The following is a 23,694-nucleotide window of genomic DNA, read 5'->3' on the forward strand; positions in this document are numbered from 1 at the left end:
ATAGTGCATATGAGAGAGATGTAAATACTTGAGACAAGAGCTCTATTTATAGGCTTGAGAGAGGCCTTGGGGAGGTGGCATCTATGTGGCATCCACATAGGTGCCACATGGGAGACATGTAAGCAAGCTATGCAAGTGGTCAACATTTAAAGCTTGCTCACACATGTGTGAAAAAACTTGAAAGGAGTGGGGAAGAAAGGTGTAAGAGGTGTGAGAAGTGTGAGAGGTGTGGGAAGTGTGAGTGTTCCTCACACATGTGTGAGCACACACTCAGGATTAAAAATGGTTTAGCAAGTTGTTTAGGATAATTAAGTGCAATTAAGTAGTGGATAGGCTTAGGAGGATGAAAGTGATGGATGTAGGCTAGGTATTAGGCTAGGTTTAAGACTAAATTAAATAAGATTTAATTCAATCATAGGTGTAGAGAATTTAATGAGATGAAGGGAATTAAATAAATTGGAATTTATTTAAAAGGGGATTTTATGGAGGATCGTACATTAAATAAATTTAACACATTAGGGATGAAAGTATTTAAATTAAATTTAAATACCTTAGGAAAGTGAACCTATTGAATTAATTAAATTTAATTAAAAAAGTAGAACAATATGATAAATATAATTAATTATAATGTGAAGGGAAATATTAAATAAATTAATATAATGTTTGGGATGATTTTAATCATCTACATTTTGTCATTCTTTGATGTGATGTCAGGATGACATTATATCAACGAAAAGAAAATATAGGTTGCCCTAGAGAGGATAGAAGTCCTAGAAATGATGATAGAGGAGGAGGGTGCCCCCTCGCAAATATAGCGCAAGAAAAATAATTTGGGCAATTTTTCCAAAAAGGTCTTTGGAAGAAAGAAAATAGGAAAAAAGGAGAATAAATGAAGACCTTGCATGACTTGTGGGCAAACAAAGGATTGACATGACTTAGAAAAGACACAGGCTCAAAAAGGGGCCTTGGAGAGCCTATATAAGCCTCTAAGGGGCTCAAGGAAGGGTCATTTGCACACCTAGAAAGCAGAGAACTAGAGCAATGATGGACCCCATTGATAGATTATAGCTTGGCGAGTGCATCGAGGAGCACCATAGATCAATAGACATGGGCCCACTAGTGAGTTGACTAACCTACCTTGTCAAGTTTTCAATTGCATAGGCTAAGATGCATTTATGGTGCCCTAAATGGGCCAAAAATGTAGTCAAGGAAAAGACAATAGTATCTACCCTATCATCTACACAAATGAAAAAATAGGGACTACGACATTTGTAGAGATGATAGGAACTATCCTATCATCTATACAAATGACAAAATAGAGACTGTGACATCTGTAGAGATGATAGGATCTATCTTGTTATCTATGTAGATGAAAAAAGGTGGATAGGAGGTCTATAGTGATGATAAGATACATCATGTCATCTGCACAGATGAAAAAGGGGTAAAAAAGGGAAGCAGAGATGATAGTCTCCATGTTGCTATCTCTATAGATGACAAAAGAGCAGCTGTCAGTAGGAAAGATGGAATTTGCGCAGTTGGCAGAGATGTCTAATAAGCATATCCATAGAATACTATCTGTGCTGATCAACATCTCCATGGATCAACATCTACATTGATCAGTGTTTATGCAAATTGATTTCTATGCAAATTAGCATCTTCATTGATTGGGACCAAGCAGTGGAGAATAAGGGAGGATGCCCCATACCAGGGATAACATAAGGTAAGGGAAACTGACTATCTGTATGTCTATGCTACAGGAGGAGATAGTGATATTTTGATCGAGGGAGAATTATCCTCCAACCATGGTGTTAGAGGAGAGACTCATGGAGGAAAAGTTGGGAAATGTGAGGCTATGTAGCCTAGAGCATGCGCACAAGTGGCCAAATCTACAAGCACATTTAGCACAACTATCAACCCTAATTAAGTGATGGCACACACCGACCTTGAGCTTTTATTTTCCTACTCAAGAGGTGACCATCACTCTACTAGACATATGGAGAATTTTACGAGTGCCCATCCATGGGGTGTATCAGGAGTATGTGCTAGAGGGGGTAGATTTGTTTCTAAGAGAGTGCTTCAGGAGGCGATGACAAAGATTTCCTATTCAACGATCATGACTAACATGGTGAGAGGCTCTAGACTAGAGATTGTTGTGATTGACTATGTACCTCACATTAATCATCTAGAGGATGGTGCTAGATGATGTTGGGCATGGTTTCCTTATTGGATGGACATGGGTGCTAAGCATCCTACTACAAGATGATGGTGTGGTGTTCTATTGGGGCCAGCCCACTCTGGCAAAGCTGTATCATGATTTACACGTGTACCCATAGGGCATAGAGGACCATAGGGCTGGGGTTGACACTGCTAATGGTATGGTCATGGGAGTACATCGATGTTACATGGTTGATCACCAAATGAGAGACCAGACAAACTAGGGAGCCATTTGCATGTAGATATAGGCCACCTATCTAGTATACCTCCATGAAGTCTATGGGATTTTGGCATAGGTGCCTAGATGAGATTATCATGTTTGACTAGACCCTATATGATTGTATGCAGTGATGGGGTATTGTGTTGGCAGCTGGAGGGGAGGATGACTCAGAGGATTAGTGGTATCTCTCATACATGTAGACAGAATGCTAGCTCATCGGGAGGTCCATGCACGTGATTATGAAGTATATGTCCTCTAGGGTGCAGAGCTAGTTTGGCAGGGTGCAAGATGTAGTCACAGTCAGGTTTCTATATCCTATTGTATCCTAGGAGTATGGAAGGTTATGGGGTCATGGGACCAACTTGCAGTTGACATAGATTTCTTGGGTATCTATGCAACCAGTACCCTAGGTACATGGCTAGGATCAAGGGGATACTAGGATGACACCATCTTACGCTCAGTGGTGGACAACACATCATCCCATTAGATTGACAGTTCTGTGAGCACCACCTCTAGCAAAGTAGGCACAAGGAGACAGGGACATTGCAGGGGATGTGGGGCAGGTAGCAATGATGTCAAAACTAGCATAGGGGGTTTAGCAGGGACTACAGGGGTGTAGAGCCCATGCGAGGAGAGCACCAACACAAGCACAGGCACTAGTAAAGGGGCCACAAATATAGGAGCCACTAGGTGCACTAGGATAGGCATTAGCAGAGGACCCATATATGGTTAGGGTAGAGTAGGATAGTCTCTATACATAGGTTGCCTGACTCTAGGGTGTGGCATAGCTAGAGAGAGCTTGAGAAGATAGTGCTCAGTAGGCCTTGGTGGCCCTATAGGTAGAGGTGCAAGCATTTAGGGAAAGAGTGGATAGTGAACATGAGGTCTTAGCAGCCTTATAAGCATGGGTTGATGCAAGTGAATTTGTCAATTTCCAGATGCATGAGGATGTTAATGAGCTTTCAAAGCTAGAGACCCTCCAACAAGAGGTGAACACACTATGAGTAGAGTGAGACACCACTAGACTTAGCTAAATGACTATTGTAGGTAGCAAGATATAGCGAGGTAGGTAATATAGAGTGGGGAGACTATGGTAGTTATGCAAGAGGCGATGGTAGCTTATTGAACAAAGACACATGCAGTACAAGAGGTGACCTATTACAAGTTGTTGTATCATGATGTCATGATTGCCAATCAGCAGCAGCTAGATTTTCAAGTAGCCTTGAGTTCATGGACCATAAGAGGTAGGGATAGGTCAAAGCAGTCTATGGGATAGCACTGACTTCCATGAAGGGGGGATATAGGGGGGTTGGACCCTCATAGCTTAGCAGCCTAATTGTGTACAATGAGTAGTTTTGATAGAGATGAAGATGTGGTGGATTTTTTGATGATGCATTTGTACACAATGATAATATATGATTCTTTTGTATACGGACTGTACAGACATTTATTCTTTTGATATATATATATGACATGATTCGATGGGCCTATGTGTACATGTATGTTGATGATGTATGAATATGATATCTATGATATGGATACTGACATTTTTGATGCAGATGTGTGATGTGATTTTGCATATGATTTATATATGATGTCTAACGTGTGTATGATTGAGATGTATGCATTGTGTTATTTTATATGTATGGATGCACTATATATTATGGGATATTTTTATGATGTATATGCCACTAGATATGATTATTAAAATGGATGCATGTAATGAATTAATGTAATGAACTAATGAAGCAATCTAATTAATAAATGAAGTGCTAATGAATGTGACAATGAATGTATCCTAAAAAAGACACTAATGAATGTAAAGTGAAATGATGAAACCTAAAATGTAAATATGAAAATGTAATATGAATGAACCTAATGAATGGAAATCTATCAAAACTCTGCACTTGTAGGAACCAAGTAGCATAGCATAGGAGGGGGGAATAAATAGGACCTTTGTCTCAAGTAGGGCTCAATGAAAGCCTAGAATACATGATACCAAGAGATTCAGTTGTCTTTATATGGAAGAGCACACCTTAGTTTGATTTTGCAAAAGATTTTATGCATTATATGTTATAGAAGCATAAATGTCAAAGCTCCTTTACATGGACTAAACACACAAGACCATAGAGACTTTTAGGAAAATAGGTGTACTTGGAATAGTCATGATGGAAAAAATGTCATATATGCCATGGAGAGATCTAGGCACACCCAAATTCCTTTTAGGGATCTTTGGTGAATTGTGTACCAACCCATTACCCCCATTGCATAATGCATAAACATAATCTGAAACTAATACATATGTATTAAAGCCTTAAAAATAGATCATACCACAAACAACATGTGTAGTCAATGAGAGTCATTCAAGTGTTACTAAAATATGGAAGATCAAGGCACACCATAAAAGGATTCCTCTAACAAACAAAATAAAATCAACTAAAAAGAGACCTCATGACCAAGTAGTCATTTAGTCCATAGTTCCTGCCAAGAACCTTAAGGTCTATATGTGAATTTCATAATGTCACATATAGAAAGGATTCATCCTATGAAAATGTGTTTTGTTTGTCATCAGTTGTTGCAAAAAAAATTTTGTCAAGGGCTATGAAAGAACAAGTTTCCTAAATCATTAAGTCTCAAAGGTGATTTTGTTTAAGTTCTATTGTGGTCACTGTTTTGGGAAAAGCTCAGTGTAATGGGATTAGACCAAGCACTTGATGGAAAATGCCTCATAGACTAGATGTATTTTGAAAATGGACATGAAGTGAAGCCTCATAAACAAGAGGTCATTTATTAGGTGCATGAAAAGCATAAGCTAGATAGGACTTTTGCACAAAAAGGAAATGAAATGGTGGAATGGGGTGAAGTAGAACAAGCCTTATAAATGATGGATCAAAATGCTTTTTTTAGGAACTTTTCTTCTCTTTAGTCTTTTTTTAGGAACATTTTATGATTTTTTAAAGATTTTTATGGGGCTATAACAACACTGTACAGAAATTTTAAGTCTCAAGCATAGATATGTTTGAGATGTCAGATATTTAAAGGCTCAAGAAATGGATCTCCCTCTAGAGTGGCAATCTGATATGCCCTAGAACCATATTTGGTTGTAATGATAAATGAACCAAGCCAATTAGCTTCAAATTTGCCTTTCTTTTCATAATTGTGGAGGTTCTTCATGTTATGCTGCAAAACCAAGTCACCCACTTCAAATTCCTGTGGCTTGACTTTTTTTTTAATACTAAAGCTGAAGGCAATTTTGATACAATAGAGGTGGTTTAGGGCATTGAGGCATCTCTCATCAAGGATTTGCAGCTCTTTCAAGTGAGCAACTTGGTATTCTTCTTTACACATTAGATTCTTGAAAGAGATTCTGAGGGAAGGGAGCTCAATTTTGATGGGTACAATAGCTTCAGAACCATAAACAAGGGAAAATGGAGTGACTCTTGTGGGGGTACAGATGGAGGTATGGTAGGCCCAAAGAGTGGGAGAAATTTGGAGGTGCCAATCACAACCAGCTGCATCAACAGTTTTCTTTAGGATTTTCAAAATGGTTTTATTGGTAGCTTCAGCTTGACCATTTCGTTTGGGGTAGTACTTGGTGGAAAAATGCTGGGTGATTTCAAATTTTTTACAAAATGTGGCAACCTCCTAATTTTTGAAAGGCATTCCATTATCAGTCATGATATCTTGAGGTATACCGAAATGACAGATAATGTAGTTCAAGATGAACTTCAAAATATATTTTTTGGTGGTGTAGGTTAATGGGATAGCCTCAACCCACTTTGTGAAGTACTCAATATTGGAAATAATATACTTGTGGCCATTTGCAAAATTTGGGTATACTTGACCAACAAGATCAAATCCCCAGTGGGAAAAGGGCCATAGGGTGATGGTAGGTTGCAGGTCTTGGGCAAGGATGTGTATCAAATTGCCATGTTGCTGACAAGGAACACATCTCTTTACAAAATGATAGGCATCTGCTTCCATAGTAGGCCAATAGTAACCCCTTCTAAGAAGCCCTTTTGCTAATGTAAGGCCACTGGAATGGGCACCACAAATTCCTTGGTGGACCTCTTCTAACATTGTTCTAGCTTCATCTAAATTGAGACATTAGAGGAGGGTTCCATCAAAGTGTTTTCAAAAAAGTGTAACACCTAGGATGGTATATCAGGCAATGTGACAAATGAAGGTTTTTCTTTGATTTGGGGTGAGTGCTTGGGAATGGTTTTGTGATGAAGATAGGAAAAAATGTCAAAGTACCATGGAGACTCAAGACCAAAAATCTCACACACCAACTCTAAATCAATTTTCTCATAAGCATGAGTAAAAAGATTCTCAACAAGAAAATCACATTTAGGAATATATTCAGGCATGGCAATCATGGAGGCAGTGGTAGCCATAGCATCTGTTGCTTTTTTATTAGCCCTTGGTATCTGCTAAAATACTATCTCAATGAAGTGTTGTTTATGATCCTCAACTATCCTATGATACGACAACAACTTCTCATCCTTTGTGTGATATTCATCTGTAACTTGTTTAATCACCAATTGTGAGTCTCCAAAGACAAGAAGGCTTTTGATATTCCATCTGATAGCTTGATGCAGCCTGGTGGCTAATCTTTCATACTCAACTATAATTTTTGTGCAAGGGAATGAAATTTTATAATGCTTACGAATGAGGTCTCCTTGTAGTGTAACAAAAAAAATTCCTGCCCCCAAACCCTTTTGTGTGAAGGAACCATCAAAAAATAGTTTCCATGGTGTATTAGGGGTAACAATCATAATTGTTTCATCTGGAAAATTTTCTACAATGGTATGGTCTCCTTTAAGAGGAGCTTCAACAAGATGGTCTACAATTACTTGTCCCTTAATCGCCTTGCGATTCTTATAGACAATGTTGAATTCAGTTAAAATCAAGACCCATTTAGTAGCTCGATTGGTGAGGGAGGCTTTTGATATCAAATATTTGAGTGGATCTATCTTGGCAATGAGATGTGTAGTATGATTAAGCATATAATGGCATAGCTTCTGCATGAAAAAGACTACTGCCAAACAAGCTTGCTCAATAGCAATATAGTTCAACTCATAGCCAACTAATGTTTGACTAAGATAGTATATAGCTTGCTCATTACCATTGTCATCTAGTTGTGCCAAAAGGGAACCTAAGGAAACTAAAGTGGCTAAAATGTATAAAATCAATGGTTGTCCCACAATTGGAGGGACTAGGACTGGAGGATTAGCCAAGTATATATTAATTCGTTCGAATGATTTTTGACATAGGCAATCCCATTGAAACTTATTTCCTTTGTGAAAAAATGTTGAAGTGGATGAACCTTATCTACCAACTAGGACACAAATTTTCTGATGGATTTTAATATTCCTTGAAAACTATAGAGTTGTTTCAATGTTGTAGGTGGAGGAATTTCCATGATGGCTCTCACTTTGGTGGGATCTACCCCAATACCTCTTCTTGAAACAATGTAGCCTAACAACATGCCTTATTTAACCCCAAAAACACATTTCCTAGGATTAAGGTGCACTTTATATTTCTCTAACATTTCAAAAATGGTGGTGAGCACATCAATGTGGGACTCACATGTCTTTGATTTTCCTAGTATGTCATCAACATAGTCCTCCATTATGACATGTAGAAGATCATGGAATATGTTAGTCATTGCATGTTGATAAGTGGTGCCAACATTATTCAAGCCAAAAGGCATGACTTGGTAACAAAAGGTCCCCCATGGGGTGGTAAATGCTATTTTATGTTGATCTTCTACAATTTTTATTTTGTTGTACCCAGAGAAACCATCCATTAAAGACAACATCTTATGTCCAGAAGTCAAATCCACTATGATGTCTATAGTAGGTAGTGGAAAATCGTCCTTAGGACATGCGAGATTTAAATCTCAAAAATTTGAACAGATGCAGATGCCCCTAAATACTTTTCCTATAGGAACAATGTTGGAGACCCACTCAGGATAATCAATAGGGTGGATGAAATTTATGTCTAACATTTTCTACAGTTCTACTTTGACTAAAGGATGCATTTTGTGCAACTTTTGCTTCACCAATTTAATCTTGGGATCTTTTGTTAAGTGATGCACAACTAAATCTGTGTCTAAACTAGGCATGTCTTTGTATGTCCATGCAAAATTGATTTTACCCTTTTTCAATAATTCAGTCATTTCCTTTTGCTCTTTAGGACTTACGGTAGCTGCAATGTAGGTGATTTGTGGATTATCCTCTATACCCAAATTGACTAGAATTGTGTCCTCATTTAAAATAGATGACTTTTTTGGTGGTAAAGATCTGAATGGAAAGTCAACTTCTCCCTCTTCTGGCACCTCTAGGAGGTTTTTCCTAGAAGATGCATCCTTTATTTTATCTTTTTCTTCATCCAAGAGTTCCCTAAAAGATTTTTCACTAGAGGATGTTTCTTCTATTTTTCCATTTTTATTTTCTTTTTCACTTTTGTGACTAAGAGAGTTGACTTGGCTACCAAAGTAGGCTTCCTCATTGTATTGGATCTCATGTTTGTAATCTTGGAGATTCTTAAGGCCAAAGAATACCATCATGGCTTCATCAAACTTATAGATATCAAGAGCTAGTGGTGTGTCTTGAAGGTCCCAGTCTATCATGTCAATGTTGGTGATAGGTAAGTTGATGGATGAAAGGTCGGCTATGGTAATGGCATGGACATGGGTATCTAGGTCATCTTTGATGTATTGGAAGGGTTCTTCAAAGAATTCCTCCTCTTTAGTCTTAGAATCAAGTTAAACCATTAAATAGTTGTTAGCAAAGGTCACCTTGGGTTTAATGGAGCCCAAACCGTGTCTTTTAGGATAGCTATTAGCCTCAAGGGGTTATCTAATTCCATCTTCTTTTGGTCCAAGGCTAGTACCATGGTATCCCATGTTTTTGATGATGGGAGGGGCCTTAACATATTTATCTTTTGGGAATTCCATAGGTTCATCTTTTCCATCAAAATAGAGCTAATCTAGGATATTGGATTCCATATGTTTATCACTAAGTGAACCCCAATGTTAAAATGTCATCTTGTTAACATGCATAATATCCTTTTTGGTAGCAGGTGGTAGTGGTGAAGGTTTTCCAAAGAAATGGGGGGAGAGTGGTATTTGTCCAACACACAAGGCATTTTCAAACTTATACTCTCCCATTCATATGTCAATAAAAGTAACCTTCTTTCCTATAGTATTGACCTTAGTATCTTCAACCTTCTCTTTTCCCTTATAGGAATTTTAGTAATTATTGGATAACTTTGGTACTATTGTGGAAGGTGATTCTATTATGGTGAGAGGTTTAGGTATAACCTTAGCAAACTCACTGATTGGAAAAAAAAATTCTAGTGCACCTTCCAGTCTTTTACAAAAGGAAAAAGGCATAGGATCACCTAGAATTGTGACCTTTCTTCCTTGGTGAGGAAATTTCAAGCATTGATGATAGGTATATGGTACTACTTTTAGTATTTGTATCCATGGTCAACCAACAAAAATGTTATAGGGAAAATCCAAGTCTAGGAGATGGCATTCAATATTTATGATAGTTGGCCCAACCTTTAGTGGTAACATGATAACTCCTTTTGATTCTCTTTCCCTTTCATCATATTCTTTGATTGTAATCCTCTTATTGATATCTATGAGGTCCCCTAGAAGTCCCAAGAAATGAATCATCTTCAATATAAAAAGGTTCAAACTGAATCCATTATCTATAAGGACCCTTTTCATCTTATGTCACTATATAAGGACTTCAATGTGGAGTGACAACTTGTGGTGTTGGTTAGGGCCTTGGAAATCTTTGTCTATGAAGATAAGGTGTTCTGCAACAAGGTTTCCAATCATGGTAGTGAATTGAGAGGCATTAATATTTTTAGGAACATGAGACTATAAAAGAGCTGTCTCCAAAATCTCTTTATGGATGGGTGATGTGGTGAGGAGCTCAAGAATGGATATTTGTGTAGGAGTCTTACCTAACTAGGCCAACACATCATAGAGAGAATTGAACCTTTGTGAGGTGTATGGCATAGTAGGTGCATGTGGAACTAATGGACTAGTGGGGTTGGGAGTGGTGGCTTGCAAAATGATTCTTCCCCATTGAGTGGTTGAATTACAATTAGCTACTTCTAGGACAAGGTATTCACATGAGTGTCTATCAACTACACATGGAGTCAAAGCCACATATATCATTGGTTTCTATTTTACCACACAAGGAGTCAAACCCTGATAAGTGGTTAGTAGAATAGTCATAGTGTAATGCATTTGATGTGGAAGCTCAATTTGCATTGTTTGTCTTGTTGTTTCCATTGTTGTTATTGTCATTCTTGTGGTCTAGAAATGGATTTTGAAATATCTTTAGTTTAGCATTTTTAGAGGATGGTCCTCCTTCTACCTCAATTTCTCCATCATCGACAAGATTTTGAATGAAGACTTTGATTTTTAAACACTTGTTTGTGTCATGTCCCTTGATGCAGTGGTATTTGCAATATTCATTTTCCCTATACCATTTTGATTTGGATTGTTTTTTATTAAAGGGCCTTGTATTGGTAAATACCATCAAATTTTGATCTACTAGTTTTTGGAATATGGCATCCAAGGGTTCAAAAAATTTAGTGAACTTTCTATTGCGATCATTTTCATGGTTGTAGTTGTTGTTGTTGCAAGGAAAAATTGCATTTGATTGCGAGATTGTTGATTGTTTTGATTATGATTATCATGGTTTGAATTGTTGTTGTTTTGGTTACGATAGTTTTTGTTGTTGTTCCCTCCTTGAAGGTTTTACACACTTTTAACATTGGTGACACCATCGTGTGTGACACCTTTGTTTTTGGATCAAAATTTGGGTTTGCTATTTTTGTTTGTGTCATTGCTTAAGGATGATGAGTTATAATGTTTAATGGTATCTTTTTCTAAAAGTCCATTTTCAATGTTCTTTCCTCTCTTGACTAAGGTGGAAAAGTCATTAGGACTAGCCATCTTCATGTGGAAAGACATCTCTAGTATCAAATTTTTAATAAATATATCCACAAGTTGGGAATCCTCAATGTTATAGGGCATGCAATTAGCAAGATACCTCCACCATTGTAGAAAGTTGGCAAATGTTTCACCATTTCGTTGTTTGGTATTGCAAAAATCACTTCATGGCATGATGTTCAATTTTGTAAGAGTATTTTGCTACAAACTTCCTTGTTAAATCATTGAAGGAAGTAATGGAACCCTTGGGTAAGTTCATTAGCCACTCTAGTGCAGGGCCTCCAAGACTTTGTGTGAAGAACCTCTTAAGATAATCCTCACTATATGCTACTTCTTGACACAAAATAGAGAGTTCCTTGAGATGTGTGCCAGGACATGTTTCTCCCATGTATTTGTCAAATTTAGGAATCTTAAAGTTTGGTGGAAATGGAACCATACTAATGGATTTTTCAAATGGAAAGGGGTAAATTTCCTCAAAAGAGAAATCCTTCACCCCTTTGTTGGTCATGGTATGGACCAAGTTTCAAAGTTCATGCAAATGTTGGACTAAATCTTGGTTTGGCTGTGTTTGTGAGTTTTGCGAATTCATAAATCCACCTCCCAAATTGTAAGGAGTCCCAAACATATTGTGAGGTGGTTGAAGTACTCCATTTTGGCCAATGTATTGATATGCAATCATTGGAATTGGCACAGATGTTTTCACCATACTTGTTGGAATTTTCAAATAAGAGGAATACATTGTTTGTGTTGGAATTTTCATCTATTGGGTAGAAACTTTCCCAATGTTTAAGCATCCTACAGTTGGACTTGTCATGGTTGACTATGAAAGACTAGCACTAGTAGTGTTGGGCATAGTACTAATGATTTGGAGAATATGTTCTACACTTAATTTGAATGTCGATTGTGTGGTGTCACTTGATGTAGATATAGTATTGGTTGTCACTGTAGATCCTTTACTAGATGCTTGGATTGTGTTTTACAATATGGGAGCACCACCTTTTGTAATCTATCTAAACAAGGTGCTCTCATCAAAACTCATAGGGACATTAACACCATCTTTAACCAAGTTTAGGAAGACCTTAGTCTTGTTTTCCCTAATAGATTTTTTCATCATTTCATAATTGTATGGATCTGCAAGGAATGTTTGGACATCATTAGGGATTTTTTTTTGTCAATAGGGTCTTCCTCTTGGTATATGTCTTTGTCATGACTACCCAAAGTTGTATTGTGAAAAAGATCTTCTGGTTCTTGTGTGGATATTAAGCTAGGCATGCCAAAGTTTTAACTGGAGGGAAATGCATCCCCCAATGAGGTTGGTCATGGAGGAAAAGGATTCTCCATATCTTTTTACCTTAATGATTACAACAAATGAGACATGGGGTTAAACATGAATCTGATGGATCATGTATGTACCATACAATAGTGACCAAACCAATGGATGGAAGATTATGGAAGAAAGAGAGGAATGTACAAGAGCACTACTAAACATTACATGATGAAAGGGGCTAACAACCTAAATGTAAAAAAAAGACCTTGAATTAGCAAAAAAAGTGTGATTATAGGCTAAAAGTATCTTTCTCCTACCAAAGATGGCAAGTGATCTTTAGGCAAGATAGGACACCAAATTGACTACCCACTAATTGGAGATGGACTTGTGATCCCAAATGAGTGGTAGATGTTTGCTTATGGATAAAATGTCTAATGTTGTGATCTCAAAAGGTTCTCTTATGAAAAAAAATTCAGATTCAAATGATCAAGCTCCCTAGAGGAAAAATTGCAAATGGAAGACTAGAAATTTGGAAAATGGGGTTGATATGGAAAATGAAGGTGTGGTGGTCACTTATATGGTTAACTCAATCCTCACTTACTAGGAAAAAAAATATTGGGTTTACTCTAGGAAAGGTACACCAATTTTGAAGTTTAGCATTGTATTCAATTCTATCATAATGGTCTTCTTTAGCTTCTTTCCTTTTGGATGTCTTTGATAGCGTATCTAAATTGTTTATCACCATGTGCTAGATTTTTCCTTCCCCTGTAGGAAAATGGTTTGGAAAATTTTACCTTCTTATGTTTGACTTTTTTGGTCATGGTAGGAACCAAAAAAGACCCAGTTTCAACCTCAAAAAATTTGCAATGAGTTGTAACTAGACTCAACCAATTTCAGATGCTAGACCCAATATAGAACTCTTGAAAATAACTATGAGTAAAGAGGACCCAGTTACCACTATTTCACTCAATAAAATTTTAGCTCACAATTTCAATCATTTTTTCACTTTTTTGATGTTTGGTGTTGGTTTTGAATTTTTAAACAATTAAGCATGTTGAACAGACCAACAATCCTAATAAGGATGCCACTAGGATGTACAAGAATTATATAGACGACATCCTCGATATACACAAGACATGTGAGACCCAAATCTATAGATGAAAGAAAATAATACCACATAGTTAGGGGGAGATGGTAACCCAAATCTCTACCTTCACTTCCCAAAGGTATAAAGTTCTTTGTGGCTTAACCAAGAGTGACAAGATTTTACTTCCAAGAGAGGTGTCTTTCGATTCACCTCCCAATTTTTATACTTTGCCAGAACATTGGAGTTGAGGTCATCCCAAGGGGTGATGAAATCCCCATAAAAAAAAAAAAAGATCACCCGAAGGTGTGACGGGAGGGAATATGTAAGTGGCCTCGAGGTTAAAAGACACTTGTTCTTTCCCAATGAAGCTTTAGGTTTTGTAATCTACTCTTGAAGACACATGTGTTTAAGCATGCATGGTTCTTTCCAACTTGACAATGTCGTCAACATAAATGAAAAGCATAGATTCATCAACAAAAGGTACATCGAGTGTGCATATAAGAAAATTGCTGAAAATGAAACCAATTTCCTTTAAGTCATTCAAGAGTGTGTGACTTCATTTTATGCACCAAATCTAAATGTTTCATCACAAGCTTCATTAACCTTAGGCATTCAAGAGTGTGTTTTCTATCCTAGGAATTCAAGAGGTTATGAATTCTAACCCATGTTTGAATGTTTTTCCTATAGGTCATAAGAAGAAAGGACATTTCACATTGGGGGATTTCATCCCTAAGCACTATCAGCAAGGGTATGGAGGAAAAGAGACCATCTATGCTAGGAAAGGTTCGTGGGACAAGAACATTTTCAAAGGTGGTGAATTTGATCAGGAGCATCCCATGCTCATCAAGGACACATTGAAGATCCAAGGCATTATAGAGGTCATGGAGCATCTCTTGAAGTAAATTGGGTAGTCCTTGTACCAATTATGGCTCATGGAAACATAAAAAGTTATTATATTGTATAAGGTCCTGATGGACTCATATGCTGAAAATGTTGTAATTGAGCCATTGAATAGGATTTTAGGTTGGCATAGGGTATGAGAGTCATTCAATAGGTTCTAGTAGGGTGTCATAATCATCTCATGTCATTAGGTATGTCAAAAGAACCAAAAAGACCTTTAAAATGCATTCTTTAGTAGTTCAAAATTCAAATTTAACGGTTATGTGCATTTTGGAGGGAATCTCCATAATTTGAATTTTATGAAGAGTTAATAAATGAAACTGATTGGAGGTGATTACTAACCATCCCCTAAAAAATATAAATTGTGATTGTATGGCTTGGAGGGTCAGATTGTATGGACTATCTCAAAAATTTGAATGAAAAGCTTGGATTTTAATTGCAATTTGAAGGTTCTTTGGAGTTTCTCAGTTCTTTTTGATATTCTAATGCATTGAGGCATCTTCCAAGATTTTTAATGAGGTTTATGACCAAGTTTTGATTTCATTTTTGAATAATTATTCATCTAACTTGCTGACTATTGGCTATACCAGTCCTTTTCATAAGCATTTTGATAGTTTTCTATTTTAATCATGGTCATTCCATGAAATGATTTACCATTTCTTCATGGAATGGCACTCCTTTAACATGTACAATGTTTTATAACATTGTGATGAACATCTAACTTGAAGATTTTGTGCCACCAAACATAAAAGGGTGAAAACAAGGGTCAAAGTTAAGGGGACAAACCTATAGTAAGAAATTTGTCTTAAGGAAGATAGTGTTTGAGTTTGGAATCATGCTTGTGATGAAAAAACATTGATGTCTACACCTTGAATTGGTCAAAGAAGTCTTAGCACGTGTAAGATTGGTAAAGCCCTAGGAACAAGGGTTTTGAAAGGGTGAATTGGGGCTTTTGGGTTTAGGGAGCCCTTAGAATGAGAGTGGGGGACAAAGGTGTAAGAGGTGTGAGGAGTGTGATAGGTGTGAGAAGTGTGAGTGTTCCTCACACGTGTGAGCACACATTTATGATTAAAAAGGGGTTTAGCAAGGTGTTTAGGATAATTAAGTGAGATTAAGTAGTGGATAGGCTTAGGAGGATGAAAGTGATGGATGTAGACTAGGTCTTAGGCGAGGTTTAAGACTAAATTAAATAAGATTTAATTTAATCATAGGTTTAGAGAATTTAATGAGATGAAGGGAATTAAATAAATTGGAACTTATTTAAAAGGGGATTTATGGAGGATCATGGATTAAATAAATTTACCACATTAGGAATGGATGTATTTAAATTAAATTTAAATACCTTAGCAAAGTGAATCTATTTAATTAAATAAGTAGAAGAATATGAAAAATATAATTAATTAATTAATAATTAATTATAATATCAAGGGCAATATTAAATAAATTAATATAGTGTTTGCGATGATTTTAAGCATCTACAACAATGGTATGTGGTTCTTTGGCTGTCAAAGAGCCATTTGGAGTATTACTCACACTAAATTATCTTCCTCAAAACTTCCTATTGATCTCCTCCTCTCCATCGATTACAATGGTGCCTATTTAAAGCACACATTTCTTGGGTAGTTACCAAACTTCCCATCCAACTGATTACATTTTAATATGTAATACAAATGACTATTATGTTTGACATGTAATATAATGTTTTCTGATTTTCCCAAGAATAGATGAATAATCCACCATTACAATTTTAATGATTTTAATGGGATTATAAAGTGACTTAAAAAATATTAAATTTGAGAGTGGAGGTGGTGCTCCTACACCACTTTCTCTTGGCATATGGTTGTTCTAGGTGACAAAACCTAGATTCCTTTAAGTACTCCTAGATATGGCATGCATTTAGATTGGAGATTTTATTTACCATTTGGAAAGATCACAATGTTGTTATCTTTGCTAATAACACACTTGACATTAATGTTTCTATGTATGCTAAAGCATGTATTTATAACAATGTCATGTTGTAGATTCAAGTACAAATAGATAAAGTGCTTCTAGAGGTAGCTCACCTGTAGGAGTAGTTGGTACATTAGGGAAATACCCTCCTATACGATAGCTTGTGTTCCGCTAGATTTTTCCTCCAATGATTGTACCCATCCTCATGATTATTGTCAAGGGCATAGCAATTTTGCTCACCACTCACACACACCTTACTCTCAGCCACATCACTCTCCCAGCGTCAGTGCTTTTGGTTAGCAAAACTCTCCTGGAGGCTCTGGTGGTCAGCACTGCTCTGCCTTGCCCCTATGGAGATCTAGTTTGGGGTGGTCCCCAATGGATTCTCCTATTGCTCCTACTACAGGTTGGCCCTCTATGCATTTAGACCCCAAGTGGGTGTTCCCTTAGCTAAATTTAGCCATTTCTCCTCCCAAGCCTAAGGGAGAAAAAGAAGAAGATGTTGCTACTACTGCTGAGAGATGGGCTCCCCTTGAGCCATTTGACCACCCCACCCCTAGGTGGGGATTTGATGATAAGGATCCTCCTCCCTCAACTAGAATTGTACTGGTAGCCTAAGGCTTTTTATTTTCTTTTTTCTATTTTGATGAATAGTTAATATCTGGCCTTAGGCCATTTAAACTTGTGGGGTGATCTTATTTCCCTCTACCCCTTTTTTTGTGAATATGTAACTTTATTTTATTTATTTTAATATAAGGAAGGGAATATTCATTAAAAAAAATTGCTAGAGGAAGTGTTGAGGTGTGAAAAGGAAGATACAATGGAAATTTAATTACTTAGGCTTTAACAAGATGATTTGATTGTTTAAATTATGCTACAAATAAAAAAGATAGTGATATTCAAGAGTTGAAGACATGAGAAGAGATTGAAAAAATATATAGGCTAGACCAAGGAATACAATAGAAGATTAATGAATTTGAAGTTCATGCTAAGGGATGCTACTATTGACTAAGCACTAGAACAGTGCAAGTCAAGTGCAAATACAAGATTAGTCAAACTTAGTGTTGATCGAGCATCAATATTGACTGAGTAATAGTGTAAGTGTTGAGATAATTTTAGTGATGACTAAGTGATCCAGTGATGACCGAGTGCCAAAATTGAGTGTTGACCCAGTGACAACATTTTGAATGATTATGAGAAATCTTGATTCCCATTTGATGTAGTTGATTTCTTGGGATATGGAAAGCATGTTGAAATTAAGGATTGATGCATTGGATCATTTAATTTTAGGAGAGGATTAGGCAAATGACTTAATTGATGGATTCCATTAGAAGCTTCTAGAAAAGAGAAGGAGATGAATAGATATAATGTATCTAATAGATTTGATAACAAACCCTAAGATCTACAATGATTGTGAAAAATGATAAATGACCAAAATTACCTATTTAAGGAGGTAAATGTGCAAACTTTGAGAGAGAATGATTGTGGAAGTGGATATGTGAATGAGAGACACAATTAGATTAGTGAAGTTAGGTGCAAAGAATGATCCAAGAGTGATCAAGGGTATGCAAGTGCAATGGCTCTATGCACATGAGAAATAATTCTATTGAGATGGAACAAATTTTTTGAGGTTGATAAGAGAATCCAAGAAGAAGGGTTATGTTGTTTGTGAAGGAGAAGAGTGATTTCTTGAAGGGATGCCAAGAAAATCAAGGATAGAGATGAAAATGAAGGCTTATCATAAAATCAACACATGAGTTTAAAGGAGATCTAAGACGACAAAGTGGGTTCTATTCATACAAATCAAACCCTACTATTTCTTTCTAATCATTGAAAATAATATATATTGAAATCCTTTAATCAAGGTTGACCTAATAGTCATAAGAACTTATGAGTCTGTGTAAATTATTTAACCATGTGACATTCTAGTGGAGTGTTCTAAAAGTCTTCTAACAAGGCCACTCCTAAAATGGTGATTAAATCCTTTAGCTAGGTCACATTTAACAGTGTGTATTGTAACCTTTAACAAGGTTGGCTCCTAACAGAGCTCACTTTAGAAGAGTGAAAAAGTGGTTACATGTTCCTGGTGGTTTATCCCAAATTTGGTTTGCAGATTAAATCCTAGTGTCAAACTTGTGTTGAATGCTATTATGATGTTTTACATTTTAATGTTTACATTTTACAAGTCAGTTATATTAGGGTAGTGAAATACTAGTTAACATTGTTATTGAAATTATAGTAGAGACCAAGCAACAAGATAAGGAAGACAAAGAACTATTTAAGTGTTTGTTTTCTTAATTGGTACATATGGACCTTGAGTAATTGATTCACCCCCTGCCCTCTCAGTTATTCTAAAAATTCTAATAGTACATAGTTAAAATCAATAGGTCTTAGGAAAAAAAATTAGCATCAGGGAAATATATCAATTATCCATAAAATTCTTTTCCTCAAGATAGTAAAAAATTGGTTTTCAAATAATAGAAAACTTGAACATTCTGAATCTATTGGTAGAATGGTAGACCATAATTGAACAAATAGTTTATCCCCATCTCTCTAGCATTCTAGGTCCATCTCCTCTACAAAATAATCTTTATTATGAAAATGTAGCATGTGCATTAATAATGAATACCACTTAAAGTTAGTAGACCCTCCTCATTTTAGGATTGCCAATCCCTCACTGTTGTTTCTTTCTAAATATCTAGGGAAATTATAAATTATAGGGTCACCATACTTCTATATTTCTAATTACATCAACATTATTTATTTTCTAAATTTTTCTCTAATATTTGTTAATCCCAATACCTCATACATATTAGTGTGGGTATTGACCAAAGCATCATTATAATGCTTGCAATTTCCTATAGTGTATGAAATGGCCAAATGAGATAATTTTGCTCCATCTACTTCTTTTAAAAAGGAGATTATCATGTTTTGTTGTACATCCTTCCCTACTTTGTTAAAAGATTCCTTAGACATCTATAAGTATATAACATCAGTTATGTCTTTAGGGGGACAAAGGCCAAAACTTCCCTAATTAAATCAATAGTTATCTTCAGTAGAACCCTCCTTCAGTCTCCCTAAGTTCATGTGGCTAAGGATCATACATATCTACCAATTGTAATAATAGGTCTACATCTAGAAAAATAGTAGGCATGACCAATTTTCCTAAATCATACTTTTATACATTGTTGAGTGGAATCCCTGTGTTATCCTAGCCATACCATTATTTTAACATCTCTAAACCTTTCTTTCACATATTTGTATCACATGCATTCTGATATTTATCTTTCAACCCTGGTTGTACTTCATTCTTCAATACTTTCCAGTCCTTGACTATTTATTTTCCTTCCTTCGATAGAGGCAATTATTCTATGAAGTTGTCTTGGAGCCTCCTATCCTCATATTTGAATTTACTTGAGTACCTTTTGGGAGGTATCTTCTCAAGATAAATAATCATTCCAACTAGGGTTTTTTCTAAGGTTTGGTAGATATCAACTAGGGCTTGCAATTTATGACAATAGATAAAACAAGGCAATCACAATTACCAAGTTTAGAAAATGCAGGAGAGTTTACACCACTTATTTAAATTGTGATTCTCCAAGAAATTCACCTCAAATTATGAAGATCTCTCAACCTCTATAAATTATCCTTCATATTTTGGTGACAATCGAGTGAGATGACATCCTTCTAAAGTCTATTCTTTTGAACAACATTTATCATGAGCACATGTGATTCAACTATCTATTTGCAATGGTGAGTGAATTCCCCCTTTGGCTCTATACTTAAAATTTGAAAATCACCTGTTGATTTAGTTTCAAATCTGAATAAGAAGGCTATGAAATCCCTTGACCTCTATTGGGCATCCTACTAAGATCTTGGGAGCCATTTTAAACTAATAGCCATCGATACAAATGCTTATGCAAGTCCTTTGAAAAATTAACCCTCTTTGGGCATGGAAGACACATGGATGCATGTCGCTGCATCACTATATAGATGCTACTACCTTCCATGAAAATGTGGACCATTGATATACCAAATCTTCCTCAAACAAATTGATAATTTATCTTCATTGTGTGATTAAGGCCCATTCTTTGATTTACATCAGATGCATTATTCTTCTTCTAAGGTAGTGCCTCTATCCCAAGTGGATGAGACACGTGGAAACATCTCCTTCCTTTTCTATGATAAAACCCCTTTTAGTAAAGAAGCTCAGGCTATTGGATTTCATTCTTCTAAAAAAAAGGCATTGATATTGAATGACATCATCCAAGCTAACATGGTCTGCATGACCCAATCATTGATTAGGTCCCAGATGAAAAACTAGGTCTTACTTCAAAGATGGCTTTGAGACATTACACATGTCACTTCCTTGATTTCTCACCAATCACATTTTAATTCTCAAAATGCCATGATACTACTAGTCACTTAGATTAAAAGTCCACCATGTTAATATAGGAAAAGATTTTCCTTAGTCCATGTGGAAGCATTTGAGCATTCCAACTTTGCAACTCATACCCTTCATTCGACCTCCCTTGTTGACATAAGTACAAGTGGATAAATCATATGTCCAATTCTGACTGGTGATGATCCAAATGAGAAACCTCAATCTTGAGGAAAAATACACATGTCATCATCTTGCTTCATCACTATGGGGCCAGCTAAACATAGTGAGTGAACATGGGCCTTTGATCTTCTTTTTTACATCTTCTATATAGGGGCCTCTAGTGGGACACATGCCAACATCATGTTATATCACCATAAAGAAAATGGCACTTTGCACAATGGTGACAACCATTGATCTACCCAAGACTGAGAACTTCAAAAGAAAGGTGCTTTGCCCCACCATGTCCACATGGCATGATATCATGAGAATAGTACCTTGAGGATATGGTCCTATGCTGAAACACACACCATCAATTTTTGGTCCCACCTTTTATCACATGTTTTTTAAGAGGAGTGTGAAGAGTATTAAAAAGTTCCCTTTATTAAAATTTAATAGGGTAACACATGGGGAATTATGGTTAGGGTTTCTTAGGAAAGATATATAGGCCCTCTTTCATTTATGCAAACCCTTATTTAAATTTTTAAAATGAAAGCACTTGTCATTATTCATCATTTTTTATCAAAGGGGAATGAGGTCAAGACTTAAGGTGATAGGACCTAGGCATTTATAAACAAAAAGAAATAGAGAATTAGAACAATTAGAGCTTCCTTATGGTTTTACTAGGGTTTTTTCTTAAAAAACCTCATTGCTAGGTTTTTTCTATAACCAAGGGAATTCTTGAAGAAAATGAACTTTGAAGGAACCCTACTTGACTGGAGAAGATGTAATTTTCTATGGCACAGATTAAAAGGTTTGATTATTTTGCAATCATGTAATGTTGTGTTAAAGTTCCTATATTCACCGAGACACACAAGTTATAGTGATCAACTATGTGAAAGGAGAGGCATGATATTAGCCAAGCTATTACACTTGTCACCAAGCACCTAGTAATGAAGGCTTATAGTTTAGTGTTAACCAAGTAATTTCTATGTTGACCAAGTGATGTGTTTCCTAAGTAAAGTTGTAATGTTCACTAAGTGAAGAAAAAAAGTAAAGATTAATCTAATGTTGAATTTTGGTAAAATTAAGAATGTTTGAGAAGATCAAAGAATAAAGTCAAAATTAGTAACAAGATCTACATCTTGAGAAATGTAATGAAGATATAATGAATGATATTTAACAAGATGAGATGAGAAAAAAGTTCAAGGAAGATCTATTTTTTGAGTTACTAAATTCATTAAATTTGAGATCTATGATAGTGATTAAGTGACAAAATATAGAAGGATCTAGATTGGAAAAGTTAGCTATTTAAGGAGATGAAAGAAAATATTTTTGGTTGTTGATTGTTTTCTAATGATGTGTTTATTGTGAGAGAATTATTTTTGAAGAAGAAGGAAGAAGAACAAGGTAAACCAAGAAAAATATAAGTGAAAAGATCAAGGAGAGGAAGTTCAGAGTGAAAGTGAAAGTGTGTGAATCAGGAAGTAAGAGTTTAGAAGGAAGAAACTAAGTGAAGTAGATATTTCAAGAAGATAGGTAGTGCTAAACCTAGCTCATTATTTGACTTTTACTTTCTTACCATTGTAGTAGATAAAATCTTGTAACTAAGTAGACCTAAGAAGTCTTTGAAATCCTATATGGTAACATTGATTAGTTATCTTTGGAAGGGCCTTTTGAGTATGCCACTCTTTAGTAATGACAAGGAGTGATAGGTATACATTATATTTAAATAAAATAATCTAACTAAGTCAAACTAAAAATGTGCATGTACACCTTTAACAAGGTTTCCTCCTTGTGGAGCTCACTTCATAAAAGTGAAATTTTTGGGTTGTTGGTTCACAAGTGATTTTTCCCTTTATAGGGTTTTCATGGTAAATATATGTGTCAAATTCATGAATTCTTAATTGTTGCAAATTTTATTTTCATGCTATTTTTGTAATGCTACAATATCATAAAATCCAAATTATTACTCTAATACTCAGTATAAGTAAGAAAAGTGAGATAATAGTTTGAAGTAAATTTGACATGAGTATGATTTGAGAAGTTGAATGCAGTTACTGAGTTATTTTTGTGAAATTTTATGAAGTTTGAATTGGTACTAAATTGGTTTAAAGGTATGTAGAATAACTAGATATAACTAATTCACCCCCCCAGTTATCTAACAATTAGTATCAAATAAAAGTGCTTGCAGAAAGAAGTTTGAAGGGACTTGAGATAAAGATCCAAAAATATATAAGAGAGATGTACTAAAGGTGATCAACGAGAACTTATCCTCATAGAAAAATAGGATGAGGCTACATGTATATAGAATTAGAGATAATACTTTACATTGGCTAGAAAATGCATAGTTTTCTCCCACCCCTACTATGACTATAGAAGAAATGGCACATAAGAAAGAGCATGATAATCTAATGATTGATATTGCATCTTCCCTAAATGATATTAGGTTTGATGATATAAATAATTATACTAATGCTAAAAAAATGTGGCACAAGTTGGCACTTGTACATGGTGGAGATGAAAATGT

The sequence above is a fragment of the Cupressus sempervirens genome, chromosome 7, assembly GCF_028749045.1.
Source record: "Cupressus sempervirens isolate cs-2001-9-10 chromosome 7, ASM2874904v1, whole genome shotgun sequence".
Lineage (NCBI taxonomy): Eukaryota > Viridiplantae > Streptophyta > Pinopsida > Cupressales > Cupressaceae > Cupressus > Cupressus sempervirens.